Source organism: Hypanus sabinus, chromosome 2 (genome assembly GCF_030144855.1).
Source record: "Hypanus sabinus isolate sHypSab1 chromosome 2, sHypSab1.hap1, whole genome shotgun sequence".
Classification (NCBI taxonomy): Eukaryota; Metazoa; Chordata; class Chondrichthyes; order Myliobatiformes; family Dasyatidae; genus Hypanus; species Hypanus sabinus.
Genome location: NC_082707.1, coordinates 91765312 through 91781857, shown reverse-complemented (window position 1 = coordinate 91781857; position 16546 = coordinate 91765312).

The following is a 16546-nucleotide window of genomic DNA, read 5'->3' as shown; positions in this document are numbered from 1 at the left end:
ATCCTCCTGCCTCGTTTGAACTCTGTGTTCCTCCTGCCTCGCCTGAACTCTGGGATCGTCCTGCCTCGTCTGAACTCTGGGATCGTCCTGTCTCGCCTGAACTCTGGGATCGTCCTGCCTCGTCTGAACTCTGGGATCGTCCTGCCTCGTCTGAACTCTGTGTTCCTCCTGCCTCGCCTGAACTCTGGGATCGTCCTGCCTCGTCTGAACTCTGGGATCCTCCTGTCTCGCCTGAACTCTGGGATCCTCCTGCCTCGTCTGAACTCTGGGATACTCCTGCCTCGTCTGAACTCTGGGATCCTCCTCCCTCGCCTGAACTCTGGGATCGTCCTGCCTCGCCTGAACTCTGGGATCCTCCTGACTCGCCTGAACTCTGGGATCCTCCTGCCTCGCCTGAACTCTGGGATCCTCCTGCCTCGTCTGAACTCTGGGATCGTCCTGTCTCGCCTGAACTCTGGGATCCTCCTGCCTCACCTGAACTCTGGGTTCCTCCTGTCTCGCCTGAACTCTGGGATCGTCCTGCCTAAACTCTGGGATCCTCCTGCATCGTCTGAACTCTGGGATCGTCCTGCCTCGCCTGAACTCTGGGATACTCCTGCCTCGCCGTAACTCAGTGTTCGTCCAACCTCGCCTGAACTCTGGGATCGTCCTGCCTCATCGGAACTCTGGGATCCTCCTGCATCCCTGCCTCATCGGAACTCTGGGATCCTCCTGCCTCGCCTGAACTCTGGGATCCTACTGTCTCGTCTGTACTCTGGGATACTCCTGCCTAGCCGGAACTCTGGGTTCGTCCAACCTCGCCTGAACTCCGGGTTCGTCCTGCCTCGCCTGAACTCCAGGTTCGTCCTGCCTCGTCTGAACTCTGGGATCCTCCTGCCTCGCCTGAACTCTGGGATCCTCCTGCCTCGTTTGAACTCTGAGTTCCTCCTGCCTCGCCTGAACTCTGGGATCGTCCTGCCTCGCCTGAACTCTGGGATCCTCCTGCCTCGTCTGAACTCTCGGATCCTCCTGTCTCGTCTGAACTCTGGGATCGTCCTGCCTCGCCTGAACTCTGGGATCGTCCTGCCCCGCCTGAACTCTGGTATCCCCCTGCCTGAACTCTGGGATGCTCCTGCCTCGCCTGAACTCTGGGATTGTCCTGCCTCGCCTGAACTCTGGGATCGTCCTGCCTTACCTGAACTCTGGGATCGTCCTGCCTCGCCTGAACTCTGGGATCGTCCTGCCTCGCCTGAAATCTGGGATCGTCCTCCCTCGTCTGAACTCTGGGATCGTCCTGCCTCGTCTGATCTCTGGGATCATCCTGCCTCGCCTGATCTCTGGGATTGTCCTGCCTCGCCTGAACTCTGAGATCTTCCTGCCTCGCCTGAACTCTGGGATCCTCCTGCCTCGTTTGAACTCTGTGATCCTGCTGCCTCGCCTGAACTCTGGGATCGTCCTGCCCCGCCTGAACTCTGGTATCCCCCTGCCTGAACTCTGGGATGCTCCTGCCTCGCCTGAACTCTGGGATTGTCCTGCCTCGCCTGAACTCTGGGATCGTCCTGCCTTACCTGAACTCTGGGATCGTCCTGCCTCGCCTGAACTCTGGGATCGTCCTGCCTCGCCTGAAATCTGGGATCGTCCTGCCTCGTCTGAACTCTGGGATCGTCCTGCCTCGTCTGATCTCTGGGATCATCCTGCCTCGCCTGATCTCTGGGATTGTCCTGCCTCGCCTGAACTCTGAGATCTTCCTGCCTCGCCTGAACTCTGGGATCCTCCTGCCTCGTCTGAACTCTGGGATCGTTCTGTCTCACCTGAACTCTGCGATCGTCCTGCCTCGTCTGAACTCTGGGATCCTCCTGCCTTGTCTGAACTCTGGGATCGTCCTGCCTCGCCTGAACTCCAGGTTCGTCCTGCCTCGTCTGAACTCTGGGATCCTCCTGCCTCGCCTGAACTCTGGGATCCTCCTGCCTCGTCTGAACTCTGGGATCCTCCTCCCTCGCCTGAACTCTGGGATCGTCCTGCCTCGCCTGAACTCTGGGATCCTCCTGCCTCGTCTGAACTCTGGGATCGTCCTGCCTCGACTGAACTCTGGGATCCTCCTGCCTCGCCGGAACTCTGGGATCCTCCTGCCTTGTCTGAACTCTGGGATCGTCCTGTCTCACCTGAACTCTGGGATCCCCCTGCCTCGTCTGAACTCTGGGATCCTCCTGCCTTGTCTGAACTCTGGGATCGTCCTGCCTCGCCTGAACTCCAGGTTCGTCCTGCCTCGTCTGAACTCTGGGATCCTCCTGCCTCGCCTGAACTCTGGGATCCCCCTGCCTTGCCAGAACTCTGGGATCGTCCTGCCTCATCTGAACTCTGGGATCCTCCTGCCTCGTCTGAACTCTGGGATCGTCCTGCCTTACCTGAACTCTGGGATCGTCCTGCCTCGCCTGAACTCTGGGATCGTCCTGCCTCGCCTGAAATCTGGGATCGTCCTGCCTCGTCTGAACTCTGGGATCGTCCTGCCTCGTCTGATCTCTGGGATCATCCTGCCTCGCCTGATCTCTGGGATTGTCCTGCCTCGCCTGAACTCTGAGATCTTCCTGCCTCGCCTGAACTCTGGGATCCTCCTGCCTCGTCTGAACTCTGGGATCGTCCTGCCTCGACTGAAGTCTGGGATCCTCCTGCCTCGCCGGAACTCTGGGATCCTCCTGCCTTGTCTGAACTCTGGGATCGTCCTGTCTCACCTGAACTCTGCGATCGTCCTGCCTCGTCTGAACTCTGGGATCGTCCTGCCTCGTCTGAACTCTGGGATCCTCCTGCCTCACCTGAACTCTGGGATCCTCCTGTCTCGCCTGAACTCTGGGATCCTCCTGCCTCGCCTGAACTCTGGGATCCTCCTGCCTCGTCTGAACTCTGGGATAGTCCTGCCTCGTCTGAACTCTGGGACCCTCCTGCCTCACCTGAACTCTGGGATCCTCCTGTCTCGTCTGAACTCTGGGATCGTCCTGCCTCGTCTGAACTCTGGGATCGTCCTGCCTTTCCTGAACTCTGGGATCCCCCTGCCTTGCCAGAACTCTGAGATCGTCCTGCCTCAACTGAACTCTGGGATCCTCCTGCCTCGCCTGAACTCTGGGATCCTCCTGCCTCGCCTGAACTCTGGGATCCTCCTGCCTCGCCTGAACTCTGGGATCCCCCTGCCTTGCCAGAACTCTGAGATCGTCCTGCCTCGACTGAACTCTGGGATCCTCCTGTCTCGCCTGAACTCTGGGATCCCCCTGCCTTGCCAGAACTCTGAGATTGTCCTGCCTCGACTGAACTCTGGGATCCTCCTGTCTCGCCTGAACTCTGGGATCCCCCTGCCTTGCCAGAACTCTGAGATCGTCCTGCCTCGACTGAACTCTGGGATCCTCCTGCCTCGACTGAACTCTGGGATCCTCCTGCCTCGCCTGAACTCTGGGATCCTCCTGCCTCGTCTGAACTCTGGGATCGTCCTGTCTCGCCTGAACTCTGGGATCGTCCTGCCTCGTCTGAACTCTGGGATCGTCCTGCCTCGTCTGAACTCTGGGATCCTCCTGCCTCACCTGAACTCTGGGTTCCTCCTGTCTCGCCTGAACTCTGGGATCCTCCTGCCTCGCCTGAACTCTGGGATCCTCCTACCTCACCTGAACTCTGGGATCCTCCTGCCTCGTCTGAACTCTGGGATCGTCCTGTCTCGCCTGAACTCTGGGATCGTCCTGCCTCGTCTGAACTCTGGGATCGTCCTGTCTCGCCAGAACTCTGAGATCGTCCTGCCTCGACTGAACTCTGGGATCGTCCTGCCTCGCCTGAACTCTGGGATCCCCCTGCCTTACCAGAACTCTGAGATCATCCTGCCTCGACTGAACTCTGGGATCCTCCTGCCTCGCCTGAACTCTGGGATCCCCCTGCCTTGCCAGAACTCTGAGATCGTCCTGCCTCGACTGAACTCTGGGATCCTCCTGCCTCGCCTGAACTCTGGGATCCTGCTGCCTCGCCTGAACTCTGGGATCGTCCTGCCTCACCTGAACTCTGGGATCGTCCTGCCTCACCTGAACTCTGGGATCCTCCTGTCTCAGCTGAACTCTGCAATCGTCCTACCTCGCCTGAACTCTGGGATCCCCCTGCCTGAACTCTGGGATGCTCCTGCCTCGCCTGAACTCTGGGATTGTCCTGCCTCGCCTGAACTCTGGGATCGTCCTGCCTCGCCTGAAATCTGGGATCGTCCTGCCTCGTCTGAACTCTGGGATCGTCCTGCCTCGTCTGAACTCTGAGATCGACCTGCCTCGCCTGAACTCTGGGATCCTCCTGCCTCGTCTGAACCCTGGGATCGTCCTGCCTCGTCTGAACTCTGGGATCGTCCTGCCTCGTCTGAACTCTGGGATCCTCCTGCCTCATCTGAACTCTGATATCATCCTGCCTCGACTGAACTCTGGGATCCTCCTGCCTCGCCTGAACTCTGGGATCCTCCTGCCTCGTCTGAACTCTGGGATCGTCCTGTCTCACCTGAACTCTGGGATCGTCCTGCCTCGTCTAAACTCTGGGATCCTCCTGCCTCGTCTGAACTCTGCGATCATCCTGACTTGCCTGAACTCTGGAATCCTCCTGCCTCGCCTGAACTCTGGGATCCTCCTGCCTCGCCTGAACTCTGAGATCGTCCTGCCTCGACTGAACTCTGGGATCCTCCTGCCTCGCCTGAACTCTGGGATCCTCCTGCCTCGTCTGAACTCTGGGATCGTCCTGTCTCGCCTGAACTCTGGGATCGTCCTGCCTCGTCTGAACTCTGGGATCGTCCTGCCTCGTCTGAACTCTGGGATCCTCCTGCCTCACCTGAACTCTGGGTTCCTCCTGTCTCGCCTGAACTCTGGGATCGTCCTGCCTCGCCTGAACTCTGGGATCCTCCTGCCTCACCTGAACTCTGGGATCCTCCTGCCTCGTCTGAACTCTGGGATCCTCCTGCCTCGTCTGAACTCTGGGATCCTCCTCCCTCGCCTGAACTCTGGGATCGTCCTGCCTCGCCTGAACTCTGGGATCCTCCTGCCTCGTCTGAACTCTGGGATCATCCTGACTCGCCTGAACTCTGGGATCGTCCTGTCTCGCCTGAACTCTGGGATCCTCCTGCCTCGCCTGAACTCTGGGATCCTCCTGCCTCGTCTGAACTCTGGGATCGTCCTCTCTCGCCTGAACTCTGGGATCCTCCTGCCTCGTCTGAACTCTGGGATCCTCCTGCCTCACCTGAACTCTGGGATCCTCCTCCCTCGCCTGAACTCTGGGATCGTCCTGCCTCGCCTGAACTCTGGGATCCTCCTGCCTCGTCTGAACTCTGGGATCCTCCTCCCTCGCCTGAACTCTGGGATCCTCCTGCCTCGCCTGAACTCTGAGATCATCCTGACTCGCCTGAACTCTGGGATCCTCCTGCCTCGCCTGAACTGGGATCCTCCTGCCTCGCCTGAACTCTGGGATCCTCGTGCCTCGTCTGAACTCTGGGATCGTCCTGCCTCTTCTGAACTCTGGGATCATCCTGACTCGACTGAACTCTGGGATTCTCCTCTCTCATCTGAACTCTGGGATCGTCCTGCCTCGTCTGAACTCTGGGATCTTCCTGTCTCGCCTGAACTCTGGGATCGTCCTGCCTCACCTAAACTCTGGGATCGTCCTGTCTCGCCTGAACTCTGAGATCGTCCTGCCTCGCCTGTACTCTGGGATCCTCCTGTCTCACCTGAACTCTGGGATTGTCCTGTCTCGCCTGAACTCTGGGATCGTCCTGCCTCGCCTGAACTCTGGGATTGTCCTGCCTCGCCTGAACTCTGGGATCCTCCTCCCTTCGCCTGAACTCTGGGATCCTCCTGCCTCGTTTGAACTCTGTGATCCTGCTGCCTCGCCTGAACTCTGGGATCGTCCTGCCCCGCCTGAACTCTGGTATCCCCCTGCCTGAACTCTGGGATGCTCCTGCCTCGCCTGAACTCTGGGATTGTCCTGCCTCGCCTGAACTCTGGGATCGTCCTGCCTTACCTGAACTCTGGGATCGTCCTGCCTCGCCTGAACTCTGGGATCGTCCTGCCTCGCCTGAAATCTGGGATCGTCCTGCCTCGTCTGAACTCTGGGATCGTCCTGCCTCGTCTGATCTCTGGGATCATCCTGCCTCGCCTGATCTCTGGGATTGTCCTGCCTCGCCTGAACTCTGAGATTTTCCTGCCTCGCCTGAACTCTGGGATCCTCCTGCCTCGTCTGAACTCTGGGATCGTCCTGCCTCGACTGAACTCTGGGATCCTCCTGCCTCGCCGGAACTCTGGGATCCTCCTGCCTTGTCTGAACTCTGGGATCGTCCTGTCTCACCTGAACTCTGCGATCGTCCTGCCTCGTCTGAACTCTGGGATCCTCCTGCCTTGTCTGAACTCTGGGATCGTCCTGCCTCGCCTGAACTCCAGGTTCGTCCTGCCTCGTCTGAACTCTGGGATCCTCCTGCCTCGCCTGAACTCTGGGATCCTCCTGCCTCGTCTGAACTCTGGGATCGTCCTGTCTCGCCTGAACTCTGGGATCGTCCTGCCTCGTCTGATCTCTGGGATCGTCCTGCCTCGTCTGAACTCTGTGTTCCTCCTGTCTCGCCTGAACTCTGGGATCCTCCTGCCTCGTCTGAACTCTGGGATCCTCCTGCCTCGTCTGAACTCTGGGATCCTCCTCCCTCGCCTGAACTCTGGGATCGTCCTGCCTCGCCTGAACTCTGGGATCCTCCTGACTCGCCTGAACTCTGGGATCCTCCTGCCTCGTCTGAACTCTGGGATCGTCCTGCCTCATCTGAACTCTGGGATCCTCCTGCCTCGTCTGAACTCTGGGATCCTCCTGCCTCGTCTGAACTCTGGGATCGTCCTGCCTCATCTGAACTCTGGGATCGTCCTGCCTCGTCTGAACTCTGGGATTCTCCTGCCTCACCTGAACTCTGGGTTCCTCCTGTCTCGCCTGAACTCTGGGATCCTCCTGCCTCGTCTGAACTCTGGGATCCTCCTGCCTCGTCTGAACTCTGGGATCCTCCTCCCTCGCCTGAACTCTGGGATCGTCCTGCCTCGCCTGAACTCTGGGATCCTCCTGACTCGCCTGAACTCTGGGATCCTCCTGCCTCGTCTGAACTCTGGGATCGTCCTGCCTCATCTGAACTCTGGGATCCTCCTGCCTCGTCTGAACTCTGGGATCCTCCTGCCTCGTCTGAACTCTGGGATCCTCCTGTCTCGTCTGAACTCTGGGATCGTCCTGCCTCGTCTGAACTCTGGGATCCTCCTACCTCGTCTGAACTCTGGGACCCTCCTGTCTCGTCTGAACTCTGGGATCGTCCTGCCTCATCTGAACTCTGGGATCGTCCTGCCTCACTTGAACTCTGGGATCATCCTGCCTCGACTGAACTCTGGGATTCTCCTCTCTCATCTGAACTCTGGGATCGTCCTGCCTCGTCTGAACTCTGGGATCATCCTGACTCGACTGAACTCTGGGATTCTCCTCTCTCATCTGAACTCTGGGATCGTCCTGCCTCGTCTGAACTCTGGGATCTTCCTGTCTCGCCTGAACTCTGGGATCGTCCTGCCTCACCTGAACTCTGGGATCGTCCTGTCTCGCCTGAACTCTGAGATCGTCCTGCCTCGCCTGTACTCTGGGATCCTCCTGTCTCACCTGAACTCTGGGATTGTCCTGTCTCGCCTGAACTCTGGGATCGTCCTGCCTCGCCTGAACTCTGGGATTGTCCTGCCTCGCCTGAACTCTGGGATCCTCCTCCCTTCGCCTGAACTCTGGGATCCTCCTGCCTCGTTTGAACTCTGTGATCCTGCTGCCTCGCCTGAACTCTGGGATCGTCCTGCCCCGCCTGAACTCTGGTATCCCCCTGCCTGAACTCTGGGATGCTCCTGCCTCGCCTGAACTCTGGGATTGTCCTGCCTCGCCTGAACTCTGGGATCGTCCTGCCTTACCTGAACTCTGGGATCGTCCTGCCTCGCCTGAACTCTGGGATCGTCCTGCCTCGCCTGAAATCTGGGATCGTCCTGCCTCGTCTGAACTCTGGGATCGTCCTGCCTCGTCTGATCTCTGGGATCATCCTGCCTCGCCTGATCTCTGGGATTGTCCTGCCTCGCCTGAACTCTGAGATCTTCCTGCCTCGCCTGAACTCTGGGATCCTCCTGCCTCGTCTGAACTCTGGGATCGTCCTGCCTCGACTGAAGTCTGGGATCCTCCTGCCTCGCCGGAACTCTGGGATCCTCCTGCCTTATCTGAACTCTGGGATCGTCCTGTCTCACCTGAACTCTGCGATCGTCCTGCCTCGTCTGAACTCTGGGATCGTCCTGCCTCGTCTGAACTCTGGGATCCTCCTGCCTCACCTGAACTCTGGGATCCTCCTGTCTCGCCTGAACTCTGGGATCCTCCTGCCTCGCCTGAACTCTGGGATCCTCCTGCCTCGTCTGAACTCTGGGATCGTCCTGCCTCGTCTGAACTCTGGGACCCTCCTGCCTCACCTGAACTCTGGGATCCTCCTGTCTCGTCTGAACTCTGGGATCGTCCTGCCTCGTCTGAACTCTGGGATCGTCCTGCCTTTCCTGAACTCTGGGATCCCCCTGCCTTGCCAGAACTCTGAGATCGTCCTGCCTCAACTGAACTCTGGGATCCTCCTGCCTCGCCTGAACTCTGGGATCCTCCTGCCTCGCCTGAACTCTGGGATCCTCCTGCCTCGCCTGAACTCTGGGATCCCCCTGCCTTGCCAGAACTCTGAGATCGTCCTGCCTCGACTGAACTCTGGGATCCTCCTGTCTCGCCTGAACTCTGGGATCCCCCTGCCTTGCCAGAACTCTGAGATCGTCCTGCCTCGACTGAACTCTGGGATCCTCCTGTCTCGCCTGAACTCTGGGATCCCCCTGCCTTGCCAGAACTCTGAGATCGTCCTGCCTCGACTGAACTCTGGGATCCTCCTGCCTCGACTGAACTCTGGGATCCTCCTGCCTCGCCTGAACTCTGGGATCCTCCTGCCTCGTCTGAACACTGGGATCGTCCTGTCTCGCCTGAACTCTGGGATCGTCCTGCCTCGTCTGAACTCTGGGATCGTCCTGCCTCGTCTGAACTCTGGGATCCTCCTGCCTCACCTGAACTCTGGGTTCCTCCTGTCTCGCCTGAACTCTGGGATCCTCCTGCCTCGCCTGAACTCTGGGATCCTCCTGCCTCGCCTGAACTCTGGGATCCTCCTGCCTCGTCTGAACTCTGGGATCGTCCTGTCTCGCCTGAACTCTGGGATCGTCCTGCCTCGTCTGAACTCTGGGATCGTCCTGTCTCGCCAGAACTCTGAGATCGTCCTGCCTCGACTGAACTCTGGGATCGTCCTGCCTCGCCTGAACTCTGGGATCCCCCTGCCTTGCCAGAACTCTGAGATCATCCTGCCTCGACTGAACTCTGGGAACCTCCTGCCTCGCCTGAACTCTGGGATCCCCCTGCCTTGCCAGAACTCTGAGATCGTCCTGCCTCGACTGAACTCTGGGATCCTCCTGCCTCGCCTGAACTCTGGGATCCTGCTGCCTCGCCTGAACTCTGGGATCGTCCTGCCTCACCTGAACTCTGGGATCCTCCTGTCTCAGCTGAACTCTGCAATCGTCCTACCTCGCCTGAACTCTGGGATCCCCCTGCCTGAACTCTGGGATGCTCCTGCCTCGCCTGAACTCTGGGATTGTCCTACCTCGCCTGAACTCTGGGATCGTCCTGCCTCGCCTGAAATCTGGGATCGTCCTGCCTCGTCTGAACTCTGGGATCGTCCTGCCTCGTCTGAACTCTGAGATCGTCCTGCCTCGCCTGAACTCTGGGATCCTCCTGCCTCGTCTGAACCCTGGGATCGTCCTGCCTCGTCTGAACTCTGGGATCGTCCTGCCTCGTCTGAACTCTGGGATCCTCCTGCCTCATCTGAACTCTGATATCATCCTGCCTCGACTGAACTCTGGGATCCTCCTGCCTCGCCTGAACTCTGGGATCCTCCTGCCTCGTCTGAACTCTGGGATCGTCCTGTCTCACCTGAACTCTGGGATCGTCCTGCCTCGTCTAAACTCTGGGATCCTCCTGCCTCGTCTGAACTCTGCGATCATCCTGACTTGCCTGAACTCTGGGATCCTCCTGCCTCGCCTGAACTCTGGGATCCTCCTGCCTCGCCTGAACTCTGGGATCCTCCTGCCTCGCCCGAACTCTGGGATCCTCCTGCCCCGTCTGAACTCTGGGATCATCCTGACTTGCCAGAACTCTGAGATCGTCCTCCCTCGACTGAACTCTGGGATCCTCCTGCCTCGCCTGAACTCTGGGATCCTCCTGCCTCGTCTGAACTCTGGGATCGTCCTGTCTCGCCTGAACTCTGGGATCGTCCTGCCTCGTCTGAACTCTGGGATCGTCCTGCCTCGTCTGAACTCTGGGATCCTCCTGCCTCACCTGAACTCTGGGTTCCTCCTGTCTCGCCTGAACTCTGGGATCGTCCTGCCTCGCCTGAACTCTGGGATCCTCCTGCCTCACCTGAACTCTGGGATCCTCCTGCCTCGTCTGAACTCTGGGATCCTCCTGCCTCGTCTGAACTCTGGGATCCTCCTCCCTCGCCTGAACTCTGGGATCGTCCTGCCTCGCCTGAACTCTGGGATCCTCCTGCCTCGTCTGAACTCTGGGATCATCCTGACTCGCCTGAACTCTGGGATCGTCCTGTCTCGCCTGAACTCTGGGATCCTCCTGCCTCGCCTGAACTCTGGGATCCTCCTGCCTCGTCTGAACTCTGGGATCGTCCTGTCTCGCCTGAACTCTGGGATCCTCCTGCCTCGTCTGAACTCTGGGATCCTCCTGCCTCACCTGAACTCTGGGATCCTCCTCCCTCGCCTGAACTCTGGGATCATCCTGCCTCGCCTGAACTCTGGGATCCTCCTCCCTCGCCTGAACTCTGGGATCCTCCTGCCTCGCCTGAACTCTGGGATCATCCTGACTCGCCTGAACTCTGGGATCCTCCTGCCTCGCCTGAACTGGGATCCTCCTGCCTCGCCTGAACTCTGGGATCCTCGTGCCTCGTCTGAACTCTGGGATCGTCCTGCCTCTTCTGAACTCTGGGATCGTCCTGCCTCATCTGAACTCTGGGATCGTCCTGCCTCGCCTGAACTCTGGGATCCTCCTGTCTCGCCTGAACTCTGGGATCCTCCTGCCTTGTCTGAACTCTGGGATCGTCCTGCCTCGTCTGAATTCTGGGATCCTCCTGCCTCACCTGAACTCTGGGATCCTCCTGCCTCGTCTGAACTCTGGGATCGTCCTGTCTCGCCTGAACTCTGTGATCGTCCTGCCTCATCTGAACTCTGGGATCTTCCTGTCTCGTCTGAACTCTGGGATCGTCCTGCCTCACCTGAACTCTGGGATCCTCCTGCCTCGCCGGAACTCTGGGATCGTCCTGCCTCGCCTGAACTCTGGGATCGTCCTGCCTCACCTGAACTCTGGGATCCTCCTGCCTCACCTGAACTCTGGGATCCTCCTGCCTCGCCGGAACTCTGGGATCGTCCTGCCTCGCCTGAACTCTGGGATCGTCTTGCCTCGCCTGAACTCTGGGATCGTCCTGCCTCGCCTGAACTCTGGGATCGTCTTGCCTCGCCTGAACTCTGGGATCCTCCTGCCTCGCCTGAACTCTGGGATCGTCCTGCCTCACCTGAACTCTCGGATCCTCCTGCCTCACCTGAACTCTGGGATCCTCCTGTCTCGCCTGAACTCTGGGATCCTCCTGTCTCGCCTGTACTCTGGGATCCTCCTGTCTCGCCTGAACTCTGGGATCCTCCTGCCTCGCCGGAACTCTGGGATCGTCCTGCCTCACCTGAACTCTGGGTTCGTCCAACCTCGCCTGAACTCTGGGATCGTCCTGCCTCACCTGAACTCTGGGTTCGTCCAACCTCGCCTGAACTCTGGGATCCTCCTGCCTCGTCTGAACTCTGGGATCCTCCTGCCTCGCCTGAACTCTGGGATCCTCCTGCCTCGTTTGAACTCTGTGTTCCTCCTGCCTCGCCTGAACTCTGTGATCGTCCTGCCTCGCCTGAACTCTGGGATCCTCCTACCTCGTCTGAACTCTGGGATCCTCCTGTCTCGTCTGAACTCTGGGATCGTCCTGCCTCGCCTGAACTCTGGGATCCTCCTACCTCGTCTGAACTCTGGGATCCTCCTGTCTCGTCTGAACTCTGGGATCGTCCTGCCTCGCCTGAACTCTGAGATCCTCCTGCCTCGTCTGAACTCTGGGATCCTCCTACCTCGTCTGAACTCTGGGACCCTCCTGTCTCGTCTGAACTCTGGGATCGTCCTGCCTCATCTGAACTCTGGGATCGTCCTGCCTCACTTGAACTCTGGGATCATCCTGCCTGAACTCTGGGATCATCCTGACTCGACTGAACTCTGGGATTCTCCTCTCTCATCTGAACTCTGGGATCGTCCTGCCTCGTCTGAACTCTGGGATCTTCCTGTCTCGCCTGAACTCTGGGATCGTCCTGCCTCACCTGAACTCTGGGATCGTCCTGCCTCGACTGAACTCTGGGATCCTCCTGCCTCACCTGAACTCTGGGATCCTCCTGCCTTGTCTGAACTCTGGGATCGTCCTGTCTCACCTGAACTCTGGGATCGTCCTGCCTCGTCTGAACTCTGGGATCCTCCTGCCTCGTCTGAACTCTGGGATCCTCCTGCCTCGTCTGAACTCTGGGATCCTCCTGCCTCGTCTGAACTCTGGGATCCTCCTCCCTCGCCTGAACTCTGAGATCCTCCTGCCTCGCCTGAAGTCTGGGATCCTCCTGCCTCGTCTGAACTCTGGGATCCTCCTCCCTCGCCTGAACTCTGAGATCCTCCTGCCTCGCCTGAAGTCTGGGATCCTCCTGCCTCGCCTGAACTCTGGGTTCCTCCTGTCTCGCCTGAACTCTGGGATCCTCCTGCCTCGCCTGAACTCTGGGATCCTCCTGCCTCGCCTGAACTCTGGGATCCTCCTGCCTCGTCTGAACTCTGGGATCGTCCTGTCTCGCCTGAACTCTGGGATCGTCCTGCCTCGTCTGAACTCTGGGATCTTCCTGTCTCGCCTGAACTCTGGGATTGTCCTGCCTCGCCTGAACTCTGAGATCTTCCTGCCTCGCCTGAACTCTGGGATCCTCCTGCCTCGTCTGAACTCTGGGATCGTCCTGCCTCGACTGAAGTCTGGGATCCTCCTGCCTCGCCGGAACTCTGGGATCCTCCTGCCTTGTCTGAACTCTGGGATCGTCCTGTCTCACCTGAACTCTGCGATCGTCCTGCCTCGTCTGAACTCTGGGATCGTCCTGCCTCGTCTGAACTCTGGGATCCTCCTGCCTCACCTGAACTCTGGGATCCTCCTGTCTCGCCTGAACTCTGGGATCCTCCTGCCTCGCCTGAACTCTGGGATCCTCCTGCCTCGTCTGAACTCTGGGATCGTCCTGCCTCGTCTGAACTCTGGGACCCTCCTGCCTCACCTGAACTCTGGGATCCTCCTGTCTCGTCTGAACTCTGGGATCGTCCTGCCTCGTCTGAACTCTGGGATCGTCCTGCCTTTCCTGAACTCTGGGATCCCCCTGCCTTGCCAGAACTCTGAGATCGTCCTGCCTCAACTGAACTCTGGGATCCTCCTGCCTCGCCTGATCTCTGGGATCCTCCTGCCTCGCCTGAACTCTGGGATCCTCCTGCCTCGCCTGAACTCTGGGATCCCCCTGCCTTGCCAGAACTCTGAGATCGTCCTGCCTCGACTGAACTCTGGGATCCTCCTGTCTCGCCTGAACTCTGGGATCCCCCTGCCTTGCCAGAACTCTGAGATCGTCCTGCCTCGACTGAACTCTGGGATCCTCCTGTCTCGCCTGAACTCTGGGATCCCCCTGCCTTGCCAGAACTCTGAGATCGTCCTGCCTCGACTGAACTCTGGGATCCTCCTGCCTCGACTGAACTCTGGGATCCTCCTGCCTCGCCTGAACTCTGGGATCCTCCTGCCTCGTCTGAACACTGGGATCGTCCTGTCTCGCCTGAACTCTGGGATCGTCCTGCCTCGTCTGAACTCTGGGATCGTCCTGCCTCGTCTGAACTCTGGGATCCTCCTGCCTCACCTGAACTCTGGGTTCCTCCTGTCTCGCCTGAACTCTGGGATCCTCCTGCCTCGCCTGAACTCTGGGATCCTCCTGCCTCGCCTGAACTCTGGGATCCTCCTGCCTCGTCTGAACTCTGGGATCGTCCTGTCTCGCCTGAACTCTGGGATCGTCCTGCCTCGTCTGAACTCTGGGATCGTCCTGTCTCGCCAGAACTCTGAGATCGTCCTGCCTCGACTGAACTCTGGGATCGTCCTGCCTCGCCTGAACTCTGGGATCCCCCTGCCTTGCCAGAACTCTGAGATCATCCTGCCTCGACTGAACTCTGGGAACCTCCTGCCTCGCCTGAACTCTGGGATCCCCCTGCCTTGCCAGAACTCTGAGATCGTCCTGCCTCGACTGAACTCTGGGATCCTCCTGCCTCGCCTGAACTCTGGGATCCTGCTGCCTCGCCTGAACTCTGGGATCGTCCTGCCTCACCTGAACTCTGGGATCCTCCTGTCTCAGCTGAACTCTGCAATCGTCCTACCTCGCCTGAACTCTGGGATCCCCCTGCCTGAACTCTGGGATGCTCCTGCCTCGCCTGAACTCTGGGATTGTCCTACCTCGCCTGAACTCTGGCATCGTCCTGCCTCGCCTGAAATCTGGGATCGTCCTGCCTCGTCTGAACTCTGGGATCGTCCTGCCTCGTCTGAACTCTGAGATCGTCCTGCCTCGCCTGAACTCTGGGATCCTCCTGCCTCGTCTGAACCCTGGGATCGTCCTGCCTCGTCTGAACTCTGGGATCGTCCTGCCTCGTCTGAACTCTGGGATCCTACTGCCTCATCTGAACTCTGATATCATCCTGCCTCGACTGAACTCTGGGATCCTCCTGCCTCGCCTGAACTCTGGGATCCTCCTGCCTCGTCTGAACTCTGGGATCGTCCTGTCTCACCTGAACTCTGGGATCGTCCTGCCTCGTCTAAACTCTGGGATCCTCCTGCCTCGTCTGAACTCTGCGATCATCCTGACTTGCCTGAACTCTGGGATCCTCCTGCCTCGCCTGAACTCTGGGATCCTCCTGCCTCGCCTGAACTCTGGGATCCTCCTGCCTCGCCCGAACTCTGGGATCCTCCTGCCCCGTCTGAACTCTGGGATCATCCTGTCTCGCCTGAACTCTGGGATCCCCCTGCCTTGCCAGAACTCTGAGATCGTCCTGCCTCGACTGAACTCTGGGATCCTCCTGTATCGCCTGAACTCTGGGATCCCCCTGCCTTGCCAGAACTCTGAGATCGTCCTGCCTCGACTGAACTCTGGGATCCTCCTGCCTCGACTGAACTCTGGGATCCTCCTGCCTCGCCTGAACTCTGGGATCCTCCTGCCTCGTCTGAACACTGGGATCGTCCTGTCTCGCCTGAACTCTGGGATCGTCCTGCCTCGTCTGAACTCTGGGATCGTCCTGCCTCGTCTGAACTCTGGGATCCTCCTGCCTCACCTGAACTCTGGGTTCCTCCTGTCTCGCCTGAACTCTGGGATCCTCCTGCCTCGCCTGAACTCTGGGATCCTCCTGCCTCGCCTGAACTCTGGGATCCTCCTGCCTCGTCTGAACTCTGGGATCGTCCTGTCTCGCCTGAACTCTGGGATCATCCTGCCTCGTCTGAACTCTGGGATCGTCCTGTCTCGCCAGAACTCTGAGATCGTCCTGCCTCGACTGAACTCTGGGATCGTCCTGCCTCGCCTGAACTCTGGGATCCCCCTGCCTTGCCAGAACTCTGAGATCATCCTGCCTCGACTGAACTCTGGGAACCTCCTGCCTCGCCTGAACTCTGGGATCCCCCTGCCTTGCCAGAACTCTGAGATCGTCCTGCCTCGACTGAACTCTGGGATCCTCCTGCCTCGCCTGAACTCTGGGATCCTGCTGCCTCGCCTGAACTCTGGGATCGTCCTGCCTCACCTGAACTCTGGGATCCTCCTGTCTCAGCTGAACTCTGCAATCGTCCTACCTCGCCTGAACTCTGGGATCCCCCTGCCTGAACTCTGGGATGCTCCTGCCTCGCCTGAACTCTGGGATTGTCCTACCTCGCCTGAACTCTGGGATCGTCCTGCCTCGCCTGAAATCTGGGATCGTCCTGCCTCGTCTGAACTCTGGGATCGTCCTGCCTCGTCTGAACTCTGAGATCGTCCTGCCTCGCCTGAACTCTGGGATCCTCCTGCCTCGTCTGAACCCTGGGATCGTCCTGCCTCGTCTGAACTCTGGGATCGTCCTGCCTCGTCTGAACTCTGGGATCCTACTGCCTCATCTGAACTCTGATATCATCCTGCCTCGACTGAACTCTGGGATCCTCCTGCCTCGCCTGAACTCTGGGATCCTCCTGCCTCGTCTGAACTCTGGGATCGTCCTGTCTCACCTGAACTCTGGGATCGTCCTGCCTCGTCTAAACTCTGGGATCCTCCTGCCTCGTCTGAACTCTGCGATCATCCTGACTTGCCTGAACTCTGGGATCCTCCTGCCT